This window comes from Tenrec ecaudatus, chromosome 3, assembly GCF_050624435.1.
Source record: "Tenrec ecaudatus isolate mTenEca1 chromosome 3, mTenEca1.hap1, whole genome shotgun sequence".
In the NCBI taxonomy this organism is placed as follows: Eukaryota; Metazoa; Chordata; class Mammalia; order Afrosoricida; family Tenrecidae; genus Tenrec; species Tenrec ecaudatus.
In genome coordinates this window covers 59,826,659-59,833,454 of record NC_134532.1, presented here as the reverse complement: position 1 = coordinate 59,833,454, position 6,796 = coordinate 59,826,659, and the positions used below count along the sequence as shown (strand labels likewise).

Here is a 6,796-nt window from a genome sequence, read left to right as displayed (position 1 = left end):
GAATTATGCACAGGTGCCAGGTTGGCAAGGGTTGGATTGAGGTAGTTAATTTATTGTGCCAACTTGGCCGATAAACACATGTGGGGTTAATTGAAGGGTGGGGGGATAAATGGTTCCGTGAGCCTTGCCTTTCTAGTTCTCGGGTCTCTGGCTTTGTGATGGTCGGAGAGGGTGCAGCCGCATTAGCCAGTTCCCTGCTTTAGTTGGTAAGGTTCACTTCCTGCAAGACATCCCTGAGGAGAAGTCACATGAACCTACCCCAATGCAGCCCTGGGTTCTGGAACAGCCGTGCGGAGACCCCTGCCAGCTCTGAGATACTTACACATTCACTGATTCGGCTTTTCTCCTGCAGTCGGCATCATTGTGTGTGTTTTGTGAGCTGGAGGAGGACTTTGTGGACTGGTGTTGCACGTGTGGGTTAATGGGTTAAGGTTGGATTTATGGGCTTGGACAGCACTGGGTTGGGATGATTTCTTGATGTGCACTTAACCTTTATATAAAATTCTCTTTAAAAAAAACTCTCTCTTATACATGAGTTTCTGTGGATTTCTTTCTATAAAGTACCCAGAATAACATAGTCCCTTTAACACTATGTTATCTATTGGTCCAGTTATATTAAAGTATTATATTGGATTGAAATCTATATTGAAGGCTAAAGCTGTAGGTTTTACTCTTCTTCAGCAAATGCCACAAATCCTTCTCTTTTTCAGTAATCTAGGGTATCATCTGCACATTTGCAGATTGTTCATGAGACTTCTACCCCTAACACACACCTTTCCTATTGTAAGACATTCAATATTCCCTTGTTTCATTTGAAAGACTGGCATGCGGTCTAGATACAGATTCTATATGAATGCAGTGAAATGTTCTAGAATTCCCATTCTTTTAAGTATTATCCATAATTGTTATGATTCATACAGTAACATGTCTTACATAAACCATGAAACACAAGTAAACATCTTTTTGGTATTCTCTGTCTTCAGTCAATATCCTTCTGACTGGAGCCGTGATAACTTTCTCTCCCTGTCCTCTTTTGCAGTTCTCTGTTAATGTTTTTAAATTATCTCCAGCAAAATATGACTTGTAAGTTATAATAATGATATTGTTCTATAATTTGCACCTTCTGTTGGTCATCTTTCTTTGGAATGAACACAAATACGAATCTCTTTCAGTCAGCCGGCCAGAACAGTGAGTGTTTGCAGAGATCGATTCATCTGTTGTAAGATTTCAATTGGGATTCCAATTGAAAGATAATGGCCAATTCCTGGAAACTTCTTTTTGGCTCGTGCCTCCAGTGCAGCTTGGAATTCTTTCAACATTATTGGTTCTTGATCATCTGATGCCTTTTGATATGGTTGAGCAGCAACAATTTTTTTGTGGTACAATGGATGTATTTATTTTATCTTCTTTTGATGGTCCTGTGTCATTCAATTGGCTTCCTATATTGTTGTTAGATGCCTTGTAGTCAGTTCTGACTCATAGCAATCCTATGTACAACAGAACATAACACTGCTTGGTCTCGTGCCATCCTCACAATTGTTTGGGAACCCATTGTTGCAGCCATTGTGCCAATCTCCCTTCTTAAAGATGTTCCTCTTTTTTGATGACCTTCCGCTTTATCAATCTTGATGTTTCTACCGAAAACATATCTAAAGCACATGAGATTAAGTGTCCCCATTCCCACTTCTAAAAAGCATTCTGGCTGTACTTCTTCCAAGACAGATTAGTTGGTTCTTTTGGTAGCTCATGATATTTTTAAAAATATTTTTCACCAACACTATAATTCAAATGCATCAATTCTTCTTTGTTATTCATTGTCCAAATTTCATATGCACACGAGGCAGTTGAAAATAGTGGCCTAGCAATTGCTTAGACATTGTTTTAGCTAATGGCTTCATTACAGCTTCGCCTTCCGATTGTATATAGACCAGTAGTGTTTTCCTTATACCTTTTTTTGGTATTTCCTGTATAGTCAGTATTTTGCTTATAGAATCCTTTAATATTGAAACTTGATGCTTGAGGGTTTTTTTTCTTAAGTTATTTAAGCTTTAGGTATGCTGAGTGTTTTCTTCCTCTTTGGTTTTTTAACTCCAAATCTTTGCAGATTTCATTATAAATACTTTGACATCTGGAGCTGCACATTGAAATTTTATATTCATGTCTTTTATATCCTCATTATTCCATTTGCTTTAACTTTTCTATGCTAAGAAGCAAGTTTCAGACTCTCTTCTAATATCCATTTTGATCCTTTTTTCCTTGTTTGTCTTTGTAATGGCTGTGTGGTTTCTTCATGTATAATGTTCTTGATCTAATTTATTAGATGTCCTGTCATTAAGGTTCAATGTCTCAAATTTATTCTTGATGCACCCTCAAATTCAGGTGGGATATATTCAAGGTTATAGTTTGGCTCTCAAGAGATTTAAAAAAAATTTATTCCACTTCCACTTGAACTGACTTATGAGCAGTTGATGGTATGTTCTATAGTACTTCCCCAGCCTCCTTTTGACTGATAATATTAAACCTCTCCATCATGCCTTCCCACAGATGCAGTCTATTTGATTTTTGGTGAGATCCATGTACACAATGACCTTTTATTTTGTTGGGGAGAAAAAAAAGTATTTGCACTGAAGAAGTCATTGGTCTTGCAACATTCTGTTATTTGATGTCCAGCTTAGTTTCTATGATGAAGGCCACATTTTCCAACTCCTGATCCCCATTTTGCATTCCAATAGCCAATAATTACAAATGCACCTTGATTGCATGTTTGATAAGTTTAGACTGAAGAAGTGGGTGACATTCTTCAATTTCTTTATCACAGTGTTTGGGGTGTTGATTTGAATAATAGTTGTGTTAACTGGACTTCCTTTTATGTATATAGATATTATCCTAGCGCAGACAGCATTGTACTTCAAAGTATATCTTGAAAGATACTTTTTGATAATGAGTTTGTCATTCTAGTCATAATAAATGATTATTGTTCACTAATGCCTATATTGATCTTTATGTGTTCCATTAAATTTTTTTTTATTTCCAGTTTTCCTAGATTCATACTTACACATTCCACATTCTGATGATTAGTAAATGTTTACAGCTATTTATTCTCATTTTGAGTTGTGCCTGATTAGCAAATATGTCCCCAAATGCTTTACTTTTTCCCTGTCATTATGGCACATTGAACTTTCGGAAGATAGTTCTTCCTCAGTGGTATTCCAAGTACCGTTCAAGCTGAGGGGCTCATTTTGTACCGTTGTGCACGACAATGTTCTCTTTTCAGAACTTCCATGGCTAAATTCTCATAAGTGCATGGCCTATGCCTCTTCCATAGTCTGTTTTCAGTCTGGACACGCTGCTGAAACCCGTTCACCTTACGTGACCCTGCTAGCATTTGAAACACTAGTGAAAAGTTTCCAGAATCAAAGCAAGCCATCACAGTACAACATACTAGCAGAGAAGTGGAGTTTTTCCATAGGAGTCCTCAATATTTCAACATGAAGTTTGAATTTTTTCTTCAGTTATTTTTGCTTCATATACACTGTGTTCCTCTCTTTTGGCTTTCTACTTCCAGATATTTGCACATTTTATAAAACCTTACTTTGTCTTTTCAAGCTTCCTTTGAATTTTGCACCTTAGCTTTCTTATCTTACATTTTCTTCCATTTGTTTTAGTTATTCTGTGTCCAAGAGCAGGTTTCAGAATTTCTTTTTCTTTTTTAATAAATCTATTTTATTGAGTTCATACAGCTCTTAAAACAATCCATACATAAATTGTATCAAGCACATTTGTGCATTTATTGCCATCATCCTTTTCAAAACACTTTCTTTCTACTTGAGTCCTTGGTATCAACTCTCTTTTTTTTCCCTCCCTGCCCTACCCTCCCACCCCCATGACCTCTTGATTAATTATACATTAGGGTTATTTTTATATCTTACACTGTCTGCTGTCTTTCTTTCACCCATGTTTCTGTTGTTTGTCTCCCTGAGGAGTGGGGCAGGTTATACATCAATCTTTGCAATTGGCCCCCCTTTTCTCCCCCTTCTCCCTCCCATGTTCCTCTTTCCCTCATGGTATCATTACTCCCATTACTGTCCCCGAGGGGTGTATCTGTCCTGGACTCTATGTGCCAAGACGTCTTATCTGTGCCAGTGCACATGCTCTGGTCTTGCCAGATTTGTAAGGTCAAACTGAGGTCATGAGAGTAGGCTGGGGGTGGGACGAGAGGAAGCATTCAGGAACTAGAGAAATGTGTGTATTTCATAGGTGCTGTGGTGCAGCGTAGGTGGCTCATTCCTTCCTTGAATTTCTCCTAGCATTCACTTCCTTCCATTCTTTCTTTTCTATCTTTAAATAGCCTTCTTCTTTCTTGTACGATGTTCTGTGTCATGCTGAATCTTATTTGGTCTTTTGTCAATTGTGTTCAATATAGCATATCTGTCCTTGAGTCAGTCTCTACATTCGGATGGGCTGGGTCCAAGGTGGTGTTTTGGCTCTTGAGGACTTGTTTAAATTTTCTTCACCTTCAATCTCAACTTGGATATGGAAATTGATGATCCCTTCCACAATCTGCCATGGTCTTATTTTATATATATAGTATATTGTATTTATTTATTTATCTATCTTTCTATCTAAAATTTTGTATTTATTTATCTTTCTATCTCTCTATTTATTTATTTTTGTATTCTACAACTTTAGCAATTTATCCATAATCCTAATCCAAACTCTAAACTCACTGCTATCTAGTGGATTCTGGCTCCTAGTGACCCAACCAGAGCGGGTAGAGCTGCCTCTTTGGTGTTACAAGACTGTAATTCCTTATGGGAGTAGAAGGTCTCATTTCTCTCCTGAGGAGAGACTAGTGCTTTCAAACTGCTGCCCTTGTGGTCAGAAGCCCACTGCTGCACCATTATGCCAGCAAGCCTCCTCAACTTGTGGCTGTCAAGTTGACTCCAAATCACAGCAACCCCACGTGTGTCAGAGGGGAGGTGTACTACACGGGGTTTCAATGGCTGTTTTTTTCCTAAGTAAGTTTTCTTCTGCGTCACCTCTGGGTACATTTTCACCACCGACCTTTTGGTTTGCTGCAGAAAACATTAACTGTTTGTTTTAATGCTTTAAAAGTATTCTTTTAAAATGGCTTAAAAGTTTCTTTAAGACAAAAACAGATTAAATGCACTGTTGCATCTGCTCATTACAACGTTTAGTACTGTCTGCACAAAGTTGCAGGTAAAACATTTTTTAAGAGTTCAATTTTGCATAATATAGCTTGTACTGATTTGAGTCCTCTCTTCCAAGGAGGAGAGTAATATGAGAGATTATGTTGCTCTTTTGTATCTTTGTCTGTAATGACGTTTATGGTTAAAGTTTTAACTTCAAGTCCCATCTCCCACTTGGAAGGAGAGGTGGACAAGATTGTCAGCAATTGGCAAAAGCAGCCGCCTGTGATTTCTGAGTCACTGGGAAAGACAGAGTAAACAGTTTATATGGACTTGCACTGCCAAGCTGATTCTGCCTCATGCTGATCCTAGAGTTTCTTTCCTTGAATACAATCTTTTTCTCCCCCCCCACCCCCCCCCACCCCCCCCCCACCCCCCCGCCTAGACTCAGCAATGACTGCAGGCAGGACCCAAGGAGGAGCTCCCTGCTGCCTTCTCTGCTTTTATAGAGACATTCTTACCCTTTTGTGTTAGCTTCGTAATCACTGGGTCAGTCTTCAAAGAGTGCTAGCTTGAGCTTTTGAAGGAGTATGTGCTCAACCTCCATTGGGGGAGGGGGGTATGAATCTATGTGTCTACAACCTCCATTGGGGGAGGGGGTATGAATTTATGTGTCTACAACCTCCATTGGGGGGGAGGGGGGTATGAATTTATGTGTCTACAAACTCCATTGGGGGGGGAGGGGGGTATGAATTTATGTGTCTACTCAATCTTTTTGTTCAGTGATTTTTTTTCCCACAAGCCAACTCAACTTTTCTTTTGTAAAAGGCAAGTTATGAAAAAAGAATGCATTCGTAAGGTATGGGTAGGGAGCTTCAAAAAGTTCATAGATTTAGAAGATCATGTAAATTTCCCATGAGCTTTTTGAAGTCCTTTCACAAATAGAGTGTAGTAGAGCTTCAGAGGTTTGTAGTGGCCCTTAGAGTGGAATCAGTTTTGGACTGGCTCACCTCCCGCTGCAGGTAGAACGCTCTACCTGAAACGAGACCTCATAGAAGGCCCTGAACTCTTTTGTTAAATCTTACACTCAGAAAAGAATGATGTTCCATTAACTGAAAAAGATTCTGGGAGCACCATGAGCAGACACAAATAACAGACAAAAATTGTTTTAGAGGGGTGAGGTAGTTAGTTTACTTTGCCAACCTGGCCAATAAACACTGGTGGGGTTAATTGAAGGGTGGAGGGATAGATGGCTCAGTGAGCCTCACCTTTAGAGTTCTGGGGCCTCTCGCTTTGTGATGGTAGCACCAGGGTGCACCTGCCTTAGCCAGTGGATTTGTTTCTCTAAAGTTCCCAGACTAACACAATGGGCTTGCTAAGCAAACCTCCTAGTGTAACGTTTTAAATCTTGATGGTGACCTGTTCCGATATTCAATCATTTTTATAGTTAAGGAGCTTATCTTGCCTAAATATTTATGCTTTATCTCAGTCAAATTCTCCCTTGTTCAGGACAGACCTAGATGAAGTTTTGACCCAAATAACCCGTAACTCTTAGAACACTTTTAAAGCACAATCTACTTGGGTACCTTAGTTGATCAATATATTGAATTGCATTATGTCACCTCTAATCTATAATCATATTTCTT

General features: G+C 38.9%; 1 non-coding gene across 1 annotated transcript; it reads right to left on the bottom strand.

Moving 5' to 3' along the window:
- Positions 1-5,599: 5,599 nt before the first annotated feature.
- On the bottom strand, positions 5,600-5,718 carry LOC142444236 (small nucleolar RNA SNORA26). Its single transcript, XR_012783884.1, has one exon. It is a non-coding gene; the product is annotated as a small nucleolar RNA SNORA26 (small nucleolar RNA).
- Between the last annotated feature and the right edge of the window lie 1,078 nt (positions 5,719-6,796).